General features: G+C 46.1%; 1 long non-coding RNA gene across 1 annotated transcript in view; it reads left to right on the plus strand.

The window, feature by feature from the left end:
• LOC116418950 overlaps positions 1 to 4259 on the plus strand; it is a 24366-nt gene extending 20107 nt beyond the window's left edge. The window contains exon 3 of the long non-coding RNA XR_004229162.1: positions 3854 to 4259. This is a non-coding gene — a long non-coding RNA (uncharacterized LOC116418950). The remainder of the gene's footprint in view (positions 1 to 3853) is intronic.
• Positions 4260 to 11904: the final 7645 nt, after the last annotated feature.

The raw sequence follows: 11904 nt of genomic DNA on the forward strand, positions 1-11904 counted from the left end.
GGAAGGAAGGAAGGAACTCATGCCTGTAATCCCAGCACTTTGTGAGGCTGAGGCAGGAGTTCGAGGCAAGCCTGACCAACATGGTGAAACCCCGTCTCTACTAAAAATACAAAAATTAGCCAGGTGTGGTGGTGGGTTGCCTGTAATCCCAGTACTCTAGAGGCTAAGGCAGGAGAATTGCTTGAACACAGAAGGTAGAGATTGCAGTGAGCTAAGATTGCGCCACTGCACTCCAGCCTGGGTGAGAGTGATACTCTGTCTCAATTAAAAAAAAAAAAACTATTCTGGGCAGGCATGGTATCTCATGCCTGTAATCCCAGCACTTTGGGAGGCCGAGGTGGGCAGATCACTTGAGGTCAGGAGTTCAAGACCAGCCTGGCCAACATAGTGAAACCCCATCTCTACTAAAAAACAAAAAACAAACAAACAAAAAAACCAAAAAAAATTGGCCAGACGCCTCAGCCTCCCAAAGTGCTGGGATTACAGGCATGAGCCACCATGTCTGCCCTAGATTTTATTTTTGTTTTTAATTTTTAAATTATTATTTATCATTATTGTATTTATTTATTTGAGACAGAGTTTTGCTCTTGTTGCCCAGGCTGGAGTGCAATGGCGGGATCTCCGGCTCACCACAATCTCCACCTCCTGGGTTCAAGCGATTCTCCTGCTTCAGCCTCCCGAGTAGCTGGGATTACGGGAATGCGCCACCACACCTGGCTAATTTTGTATTTTTAGTAGAGATAGGGTTTCTCCATGTTGGTCAGGCTGGTCTCAAACTCCCAACCTGAGGTGATCCGCCCACCTTTGTCTCCCAAAGTGCTGGGATTACAGGCGTGAGCCACTGTGCCTGGCCTATTATTATTATTATTATTATTATTATTATTATTATTATTATTATCATTTGAGACAGGGTCTTACTCTCTTGCCCAGGCTGGAGGGTAGTGGCAAGATTTTGGCTCACTGCAACCTCCGCTTCCTAGGCTTAAGCAATTCTCCAGCCTCAGCCTCCTGGGTAGCTGGTATTACAGATGTGCGCCACCACACCCAGCTAATTTTTGTATTTTTAGTAGAGACGAGGTTTCACCATGTTGGCCAGGCTGGTATCGAACTCCTGATCTCAAGCGACCCACCTGCCTTGGCCTCCCAAAGTGTTAGGATTACAGGCAAGAGCCACCATGCCCGGCCATTATTATTATTTTTTAACTTTTATTTTAAGTTCAGGGGTACGTGTGCAGGATGCCCAGGTTTGTTGCATAGGTAAACATGTGTCATGAGGGTTTGTTGTACAGATGAGTTCATCACCCAGATATTAAGCCTAGTATCCATTAGTTATTTTTCATGATCGTCTCCCTCCTCCCACCCTCCACCCTCCAGTAGGCCCCAGTTTGTATTGTTCCCCTCTATGTGTCCATGTGTTCTTATCTTTTAGCTCCCACTTAAAAGTGAGAACACAGAATGAGATTTGGGTAGGGACAAATATCCAAACTATATCAACAACTGACCCAGTGTATTCAACAGGACAATGGCATGGGGGTTTAAAAAAAGGGAGAGGAATGGCTTTAGATTAAAAGACAAGAGGCCAGGCTTGATGGCTCACACCTGTAATCCCAGCACTTTGGGCGGCCGAGGTGGGCAAACCACTTGAGGTCAGGAGTTTGAGACCAGCCTGAGCAACACGGTGAAACCTAGTCTCTACTAAAAATACAAAAATTGGCTGGGCCGTGGTGGGGCCCACCTGTAGTCCCAGCTGCTCGGGAGGCTGAGGCAGGAGATTCACCTGAACCCAGGAGGCAGAAGTTGCAGTGAGCCAAGATCATGCCATTGCATCCAGCCTGAGTGACACAGTGAGATTCTGTTTGAAAATAAATAAATAGGCCGGGCGCGGTGGCTCACGCCTGTAATCCCAGCACTTTGGGAGGCCGAGGTGGGTGGATCACGAGGTCAGGAGATCGAGACCATCTTGGCTAACATGGTGAAACCCCATCTCTACTAAAAGTACAAAAACTTAGCCGGGCACGGTGGTGGGCGCCTGTAGTCTCAGCTACTCGGGGGAGGCTGAGGCAGGAGAATAGCGTGAACCCGGGAGGCGGAGCTTGCAGTGAGCCGAGATCACGCCACTGCACTCCAGCCTGGGCGAAAAAGAGACTCCGTCTAAAAAAAAAAAAAAAGTGTTCTCCTCATTTGGATACTTTTTCAAACAAAACAATTATAAAATAATTTATTTTGAGGTAATCAGGGAAATTTGAATATGGAGCATGAAATAGTTAATTTATTAGGCATGACAATTACATTCAGGTTATGTAAGAAAATGTCCATATTTGTAGGCGATAGGTACTCAAGAATGTAGGGTGAAATGACATGAAGTCTGATTCAAAACAATAATAATAATAATAACAATGAGACAGGTTATATTATTTCTCTCTACTTTTGAATGTGTTTGAAAGTATTAATAAAGTTTGAGGCTGGGCGCAGTGGCTCATGCCTGTAATCCCAGTACTTTGGGAGGCTGAGGCGAGTGGACTCCTTTGAGTCCAGGAGTTCCAGACCAGCCTGGGCAAAATGGTGAAATCCTGTGTCTACAAAAAAATACAAAAACTAGCTGGGTGTGATGGTGCATGCCTGTAATCCCAACTGCTTGGGATGGTGACGCTGGAGCATCATGTGAGCCCGGGAGACAGAGGTTGCAGTGAGCCAAGATCGCACCATTGTGCCCCAGCTTGGGCAACAGAGCAGACCCTGTCTCAAAAATAAATAAATAAATTAATTAATTAATTAAATTAAAAAAAAATTTGGGGCCAGTGTGGTGGCTCATGCCTGTAATCCCAGCACTTTGGGAGGCCGAGGTGGGCGGATCACCTGAGATTAGGATTTCGAGACCAGCCTGGCCAACATGGTGAAACCTCATCTCTACTAAAAATACAAAAAAAAAAAAAAAAAAAAAAATTAGCCAGGCATGATGGTGCGTACCTGTAATCCCAGACACTTGGAAGGCTAAGGCAGGAGAATCACTTGAACCCCGGAGGCAGAGGTTGAAGTGAGACAAGATCTCACTATTGCACTCAAGCCACAGTGAGACTCTGTCTCAAAAAAGAAAGAAAGAAAGAAAGAAAGAGAAAGAGGGGGGGGAGGGAGGGAGGGGGGGAGGGAGGGAAAGAAAGAAACAGAGAGAGAGAAAAGAAGAAAAGAAAAGAAAAGATTAAGACTGGGTGAGATGGCTCACACCTGTAATCCCAGCACTTTGGGAGGCCGAGGTGGTGGATCACCTGAGGTCAGGAGTTCGAGACCAGCCTGACCAACATGATGAAACCCCATCTCTACTTTAAAAATACAAAAAATTATCTGGACATGGTGCGGGCGCCTGTAATCCCAGCTACTCGGGAGGCTGAGACAGGAGAATGACATGAACCCAGGAGGCAGCAGTTACAGTGAGCTGAGATTGCGCAACTGCACTCCAACCTGGGCAACAAAAGCAGAATTCCGTCTAAAAAAAAATTTTTTTTTTTTAAAACAAGTTGCAGAAGACATACAACAAGACTCCATTTTTTTTTTTTGGAGACAGAGTCTCTCTCTGTGGCCCAGGCTAGAGTGCAGTGACGCAATCTCGGCTCCCTGCAAGCTCCATCTCCCGGGTTCACGCCATTCTCCTGCCTCAGCCTCCTGAGTAGCTGGGATTACAGGCGCCCGCCGCCACGTCCAGCTAATGTTTTGTATTTTTAGTAGAGACAGGGTCTCACCGTGTTAGCAAGGATGGTCTCAATCTCCTGATCTGGTGATCCACCTGCCTCGGCCTTCCAAAGTGCTGGGATTACAGGCATAAGCCACCACGCCCAGTCTCAAGACTCCATTTTTGCAGACTCCACTGCCAGTGTTGTGGACACCGTGATGCACTGCCCCGATCCCCCTTTACTAAGGGACTTGTTGTCCCTGCTACTGGAGAGTTGTTGGCAGATGCCCGCAGCTGTCGGTCCCTGCAGAGACTTCCTCAGCTTCAGGGAGCTGTAATCAAGCTAAAATGAGGTCATTAGAGTGGGCCTCGATCCACTATGACTGGTGTCCTCATAAAGCGGAAAGTTGAACAGAGATACAGACCTGCACAGAAGGCAGACAGACACAGGCGGAAGGTGGCCACGGAAAAGCCAGAGAGAGAGGCCTGGAACAGATCCTTCCCTCAAGGCACTCGGAACAAACCAGTCCTGCTAACACCTTGCTTTTGGACTTGTAGGCTCCAGGACTGAGACAATAAATTTCTGTTGTTTAAGGCACACAGTTTGTAGTACTTTGTTCTAGCAGCCATAGCAAACTAATACAGATGGCAAGCAAAACTAAACACTTTGTCCAGTCATGCACACAAATGTACCAAAACCATCAAGAAAAGCAAGAGAATAAGCACTGATTCTTTCGTGTGGGCGGAAAGGGCTACTGTCTGGGTGGGAGCATGGGGAGCTCTATCGAGAGTCCTGCATCACGATATGGTTCCTGATGCTTCAGTTCTTAAGGGGGTGGGAAGTTCATGGATATTGGTCTTGTAATTATGATTTTAAATTTTTACATTATTTATATTCATATATCTGTTTAGAGACAGGGTTTCTTTCTGTCGCCCAGCAGGAGTGCGGTGGCACAGTCATGGCTCACTGTAGCCTTTAACCTCCTGGGCTCAAGAACCCCTCTAGCCTCAGCCTCCCAAAGTGCTGAGATTACAGATGTGAGCCGCCATGCCTGGCTTATAATATTTTTTAAATGTAGAAAACTCATCTGAATTGTGGGAAGATGCACAAAGTTCTTTTGCAGAGTTTGGCATTACGAGAGAGGGGAAGTATAGACAAACATGAGAATCTATCTCCTTTTACAGGAACCAGAGTTCAGAAGGGGGACTATTTGGTAATATTCATATCTAGTTCTTCTGGGCCTCCTTCATGGCCCATGGGATGTAAGAGGCAAAACTTCGTACTTCAATATTTAATGCCCCAGGAAACAAGTTGCTCATATGAACTCAATGATGAATCAGCTGAAGCAACTCATTTATGTAATTTTGAGAATGGATTCAGCTGATTTCTTTAATTCCAACACTGACTGCGGTAGAAAATAAATGTGCTTGACCTCATTCTACAGCTTGCTGGAAAATAGAATTAATGTTTACCTCAGAACAGTCATATGAGGCCTGATGTTTCAGATACTTTTGATGAGTGGTGTTTAAGAAATCCAACCTGTTTGGACTGCAATCAAGGTTAACTATTTTCTTGTTTGACTAAATAGGGACTCTATTTTGCCGGGTTTTTTGTTTGTTTGGTCTTTTTTTGAGTTTTTTTTTTTTTTTTTTTGAGTTTTGCTCTGTCACCCAGGCTGGAGTGCCGTGGCATTATCTCAGCTCACTGGAGCCTTGACCTCCCGGGCTCAAGGGATCCTCCCACCTTTGCCTCCAAGATAGCTGGGACTATAGGCTCATGCCACCAAGTCTGGCTAATTTTTTTTTTTGAGATGGAGTCTCGCTCTGTTGCCCAGGCTGCAGTGCAGTGGTGCCATCTTGGCTCACTGCAACCTCTACCTCTGGGGTTCAAGCAATTCTCTGCCTCAGCCTCCCGAATAGCTGGGATTACAGGCGCCTGCCACCAGGCCTGGCTAATTTTTTTGTATTTTTTAGTAGAGACAGGGTTTCACCATCTTGGCCAGGCTGGTCTTGAACTACTGACCTCGTGATTAACCCGCCTCAGCCTCCCAAAGTGCTGGGATTACAGGTGTGAGCCACCTCGCCTGGCCTAATTTTTGTATTTTTAGTAGAGACAGGGTTTTGCCATGTCGCCCAGGCTGGTCTCGAACTTCTGGGCTCAAGCGATCTGCCCACCTCAGTCTCCCAAAGTGCTGAGATTACAGGCGTGAGCCACCACGACTAGCCTTGTTCTTCTTTTAGTGCTGGTCTTGTGCCTGGTACTCCCCCAGAGGCCAACATCCTGGCCCTCTCGTCTTTTGGGGATAGTTATTAGAGTTCCTGAAGCCATGTCCAGGCAGGTCACTGCCCCCACCCTTTGAGCGGTGCTGTTCCAGGGAGGGTATGCCTTCCCTGCTGCTCAAAGAATCAACCCTTCCTTGCTCAGCTAACACTTTCTATACAGGAGGATTACTTAGGGCTGGACAGCTTCAAAAGGCGATTAGCATAAAGTGGGAAAGCAGTCCAGTTTCAGAACCTGGCAGCTAAAGAGACTGTAACTCAAATTACACATCTAAATGTTGGAAGTCGGAAACAATGAAAGGGAGCAATTGCTTAGTGGACATTTTAAAACTATACTCCTAAAGCGGCAACCCTGTCTGTCTTTTTAAACTCAAAGTAAAGGACATGGTTGAAAAGCTCTTCTCGGAAAGCAGGTGGGATTGAAGAGATTTATTTATGACTTACTGGAAGCACAAAGAGAAGCTTTTATTGTTGATAGCTAGGCTGGGTAAGTGCCAGGAGACACATCCCAGGGGAGCTGTGCTGCCAAGCAGTGACACACAGAGAGCTGACCCAGTCCTTTTTTATGCTGACTGCTTGCTAAGAAATGACAGCAGAGGACCGCATGGAAACACCCAGTGTGGTTTAGAACAATTATGGAGACTTTAGAGTGATCCTGATTCTAAGGAACAATTTGAAAGGAAATAGAGAAGCAGTATATTCATCAGCTTTGTGCAGAAGTACTCTTCAATTTGTTTAGGGAAACTGCCTTGAAATCACTCTACATGGCCATACATTCAGTGTTATCCTCCTTGTTTTTTTGCAACTATAGATTTAAATTCAAGCTTTCAGCAAATGGCTACCAGAGACCTCCAGGTTAAAAAATGTAAGAAGCACATTATTGTAACCAATGTATTTAGACTTGGGAAGATTTTTCAGATTCTGAGCTGAAAGTCAGAGGGAGAGAGGGACAGGGTATGCATACAAGGGGGAGAGAAGGAAAAGAGGGGGAAAGAGTGATTTTTGAGGGAAATAGTAACCTAAAGCCCAGAACAATGCATAGATTTTGTTAGACTCAACAGAGTCATGAAATGCCAGTGTGGAAAGAGCTTAAGAGATGGCATCCCTGTCCCTCACTGACCATCCTGCTGACAAGGAACCTTAGACCAGAAAGTGGAGTAACCAGGCCAAAGAAGTAGAGCCAGGTGGTGGCGAAACCATGCTGGAAGCCAGGTAAGCTCATTCTTCTCATGACAGCCCTGGGCTCCGGGACCTCACCTCGCATCCCACCAGGTCTAATGACTGTGGCCCTTTGTCCTTAGTCCTTCACTTTCAGAGGCTGTGGACAAAGGGCCCATAAAGCAGGGAGGATTGCAATTTGTGCAAATGCCTTCTAGCCTCCAGGTCTTGTATCTTCACATCCTAAGACAATAAATCAATTCCATTTTCCAAAAAGCTCTTATTTTTTAGTCTTTCATTTGGAGAATATAATATTTAAATGTAACAGGGGAGAAATATTCCCATAGAATTTCTTTTCAGAACAATTCACATTCTACAACTTTTTTTTTTTCTTTTTTTTTTTTTGAGATAGAGTCTTATTCAGCCACCCAGGCTAGAGTGTAGTGGTGCAATCTCGGCTCACTGCAACCACCGTCACCTGGGTTCAAGCGATTCTCCCGTCTCAGCCTCCTGAGTAGCTGGGATTACAGGCACCCACTATCATGCCCGGCTAATTTTTTGTATATATATATATATATTTTTTTTTTTTTTTTTTTTTTGCGACGGAGTCTCGCTCTGTCGCCCGGGCTGGAGTGCAGTGGCCGGATCTCAGCTCACTGCAAGCTCTGCCTCCCGGGTTTACGCCATTCTCCTGCCTCAGCCTCCTGAGTAGCTGGGACTACAGGCGCCTGCCATGGCACCCGGCTAATTTTTTGTATTTTTTAGTAGAGACGGGGTTTCACCGGGTTAGCCAGGATGGTCTCGATCTCCTGACCTTGTGATCCGCCCGTCTCGGCCTCCCAAAGTGCTGGGATTACAGGCTTGAGCCACCGCGCCCGGCCATTTTTTGTATTTTAATAGACACGGGGTTTCACCATGCTGGCCAGGCTGGTCTTGAACTTCTGACCTCAGGTGATTCGCCCGCCTTGGCCTCCTAGAGTGCTAGGATTACAGGTGTGAGCCAATGTGCCTGGACTCTACAATCTTTATGTTGGTGTAGATCCCACATACCTCCCATGGCCATGCAGGTAGTGTCAGCTTCTGCAGTCTCATATTCCTTCCTGACAACAGTAATTTGTTTTCTCCATAGAAACTTGAGCAATAAGGATTTTCCCAGGATGCAGTCCAGGGACCACATGGGACTCAAAGGCTTTAGCTCTTCCAGATAAGCTGGTTGATGATGGTTAGTTTGTAGAGTAGGGGGAGGGGCAAGCGTGGTAATTGGTAGAATATAAAATATAATAATAGTGTGCATCTAGAGTATGGCCTTAGGGTCTTTAATTACCTTCTTCTCTCCTTTATTTTTGTCTTGCACTCTGCTAGGCATCTTGTTGCCTCAACTACCAACAGGCCAGTACAGTAATTTATGTTTGTTTTTTTGAGGTACGTGCATTCAAAAACCGAAAACTACATAGAAGAGGATTTTTGGTTGTTTTGAGACAGGGTTTTGCCCTGTCGCTCAGGCTGGAGCGCAGTGATGCAGTCATAGCTCACTGGAACCTCAGACTCCTGAGTGTCTAGATTGCAGATAGGAGGACTGACCCTCCAGTCTCAGCCTCCAGAGTGTCTGGATTGCAGGCGTGGGCCACCACACTTGGTTAATTTTTTTTATTTTTATTTTTTGTAGAGATGGGGTTTCACTACATTGCCCAGGCTGACTACAAACTCCTGGCCTCAAGTCATCCTCCTGCCTCATATTTTGCTTTCTAATGCTCATTCCTGGTGTCTTTATGAAGTGAGAGAGACAATCCTCTTGATTCCTCACCTGGGCTCCAGGAGGCAGGTGAAGACATGGGGGCAATGGTGAGATGCTCCTCAAAAATTGGGAAGTAAAATTGTCCTAATAAACATTTAAAAATTATTATTGTTGACTGGGCGTGGTGGCTCACGCCTGTAATCCCAGCGTTTTGGGAGGTTGAGACGGGCGGATCACGAGGTCAGGAGATCGAGACCATCCTGGCTAACACGGTGAAACCCCGTCTCTACTAAAAATACAAAACATTAGCGGGGCGTGGTGGTGGGTGCCTGTAGGCCCAGCTACTCAGGAGGCTGAGGCAGGGGAATGGCGTGAACCCAGGAGGTGGAGCTTGCAGTGAGCCGAGATTGCACCGCTGCTCTCCAGCCTGGGCAACAGAGCAAGAATCTGTCTCAAAAACAAAAAAAGAAAGAAAGAAAGAAAGAAAAAATTAGGAACTAAGACATAGAGAAGTTAAACCATTTGCCCAGTGCCACATAGTTAGAAAGTAGGAGAGCCAGGATTTGAGCATAGTCTGATTCCAGAATGTATGATCTTAAAGAAGTATAAATTGGCCAGGAGAGGTGGCTCATGTCTGTAATCCCAGCACTTTGGGAGGCTGAAGTGGGCAGATCACCTGAGGTTGGGAGTTTGTGACCATCCTGACCAACATGGAGAAACCCCATCTCTACTAAAAATACAAAATTAGCCGGGCGTGGTGGCACATGCCTGTAATCCTAGCTACTTGGGAGGCTAAGGCAGGAGAATCGCTCAAACCCGGGAGGCGGAGGTTGTGGTGAGCAAAACTCCGTCTCAAAAAAAAAAAAAAAAGAAGTATAAATTATGGTTCCTGCACTCAACAAATTTATAATCTAGTTGAGGGAAATGTGACTAACACACATGAAAGCAACAGTAGATTATGTAAAATGAGCATATATAATTAAGTGCTAAATTGAATGCTTCAGAAGTTCAGAGGGCACAGGAAGGCGTGGACCAGGCAAGCGGCCTTTCATGAGGAATAACCTTGAAGTTGAGCCTTAAATGGTCCCTGAGACGTGCATAGGGAATGCACTGCTGCAGGTGAGGCGGTGGCAAAAGCATTACAAGCAGGAGTGAGCAAGACTTTATCCTGGAAGATGGAGCAGCCAGCCTGACCACAGCTGGGTGGAGCTGATGGGAAGGAATGGACCAACTAGGAAGGCTTTTAAAGCAAGACAGAGTTTTTAGGCTGAGAGAGACTCATGAAGGGCCCTCCATCAATAAAGCAAAATTATAACCGATGTTTAAGGAAGACATGCTTGGCAGGAGGATCTATCTTTCTTATTAAAATTGTAGATGACAGCCAGGTGCGGTGGCTCACACCTGTAATCCCAGCACTTTGGGAGGCCGTGGCGGGCAGATCACGAGGTCAGGAGTTTGAGACCAGCCTGGCCAATATGGTGAAACCCCATCTCTACTAAAAATACAAAAATTAGCCAGGCATGGTGGCACATGCCCGTAGTCTCAGGTACTCGGGAGGCTGAGGCAGGAGAATTGCTGGAACCCGGGAGGCAGAGGTTGCAGTGAGCCAAGATCACACCACTGCACTGTACTCCAGCCTGGATGACGGAGCAAGAATCTGTCTCCAAAAAAAACAAAATGTAGATGACTCAAAGCTTGAAAAAACATGAAATGATTCTAAATTGTTATCTCAAATTAACTGCTGATTTTGTTTGATCTTTAGGGTTTATTTCACATTAGCAAGCTCTGCCAAATCTTCCTCCTTAATATTTTTCCAATTTGTTTCTTTCTCTACATTTCCCTTGCCATGACTTCAGTTCACCCACCATCCTAAGGGTGAGGGGAGGTGTCAGAGAAACCTTCCTGGAAGAGATGACATTTTTCCAGAGTCCTGAATATTTAGCAAGAATTAGCCAGGTACCAAGGGAAGGGCTTGAGGGGGGAATGGAAGTGAGGAGATGGGAAAAAGAAGAAGGGAAGGATCAAACAATGGGCAGAAGAAAGCAAAAGCAAACAAACAAAATAAAATATAGACTTTGATGCTGGAATAAGGAAAATTAAATGTGGCATTAACTTAGTGAAAAGGGTCACTGATGGGTGGTGCAGACCCAAAGAATCCAGACTAGAACACTGATGACGCCTTGCTATGTGGTATCAAAACATCTGGTCGAAATGTCACTTCTTGTACCCTGGATGGCAGATCACTCCCAGTGAAGTGGAAAGTAAAAGGCCCTTGAAGAGGTGACATGCAATCAGGGCCCTGAACACACAGTTTCAATGGAAGGGACCATCTTGGCAAAGGCATAGAGTCTGGTGGTGCAGGGAGGAAAATCCTGACTTCTAGGGTTGAGCTCTGGGCAGATTGAACTCTTGATGGGGGTGCAGAGAGCAGGGAAATGGACCCAAGTAGGGAGAACTAAGTTAGGGAGAGGGCCCAGCTGATGACTACTCACCTACTTTAGAGAAATGTTGGCAAATGGGGAAGTGAATTTTTTATTTTTACTTTGAGACAGTGTCTTTCGTTCTGTTGACCAGGCTGGAGGGTAGTGGCGCAATCTTGACTCACTACAGCCTCGACTTTCCAGGCTCTAGGCTGGCCCGGTGGCTCAAGCCTGTAATCCCAGCACTTTGGGAGGCTGAGACTGAGGCTGAGGCGGGCGAACTGCCTGAGGTCAGGAGTTTGAGACCAGCCTGGCCAGCATGGTAAAACGCCGTCTCCACTAAAAATACAAAAAATTACCTAAGCATGGTGGCAGGCGCCTGTAATCCTAGCTACTTGGGAGGCTGAAGCAGGAGAATCGCTTGAACCCAGGAGGTGGAGGTTGCAGTGACCCAAGATCACGTCATTGCACTCCAGCCTGGGCAACAAGAATGAAACTCCGTCTCAAAAAAAAAAAGAAAAGAAAAGAAAAAGAACTAGGAAGTTTGCTTTCCTTAATGCTTCCCACTTTAGAGAGGACAAAAATAACTGAAAATAAGGAACAAGCTATGTGAATAAATAGCATGTATGTGGTGTACTGCTAAGCAC

Source organism: Piliocolobus tephrosceles, chromosome 10 (genome assembly GCF_002776525.5).
Source record: "Piliocolobus tephrosceles isolate RC106 chromosome 10, ASM277652v3, whole genome shotgun sequence".
NCBI lineage: Eukaryota > Metazoa > Chordata > Mammalia > Primates > Cercopithecidae > Piliocolobus > Piliocolobus tephrosceles.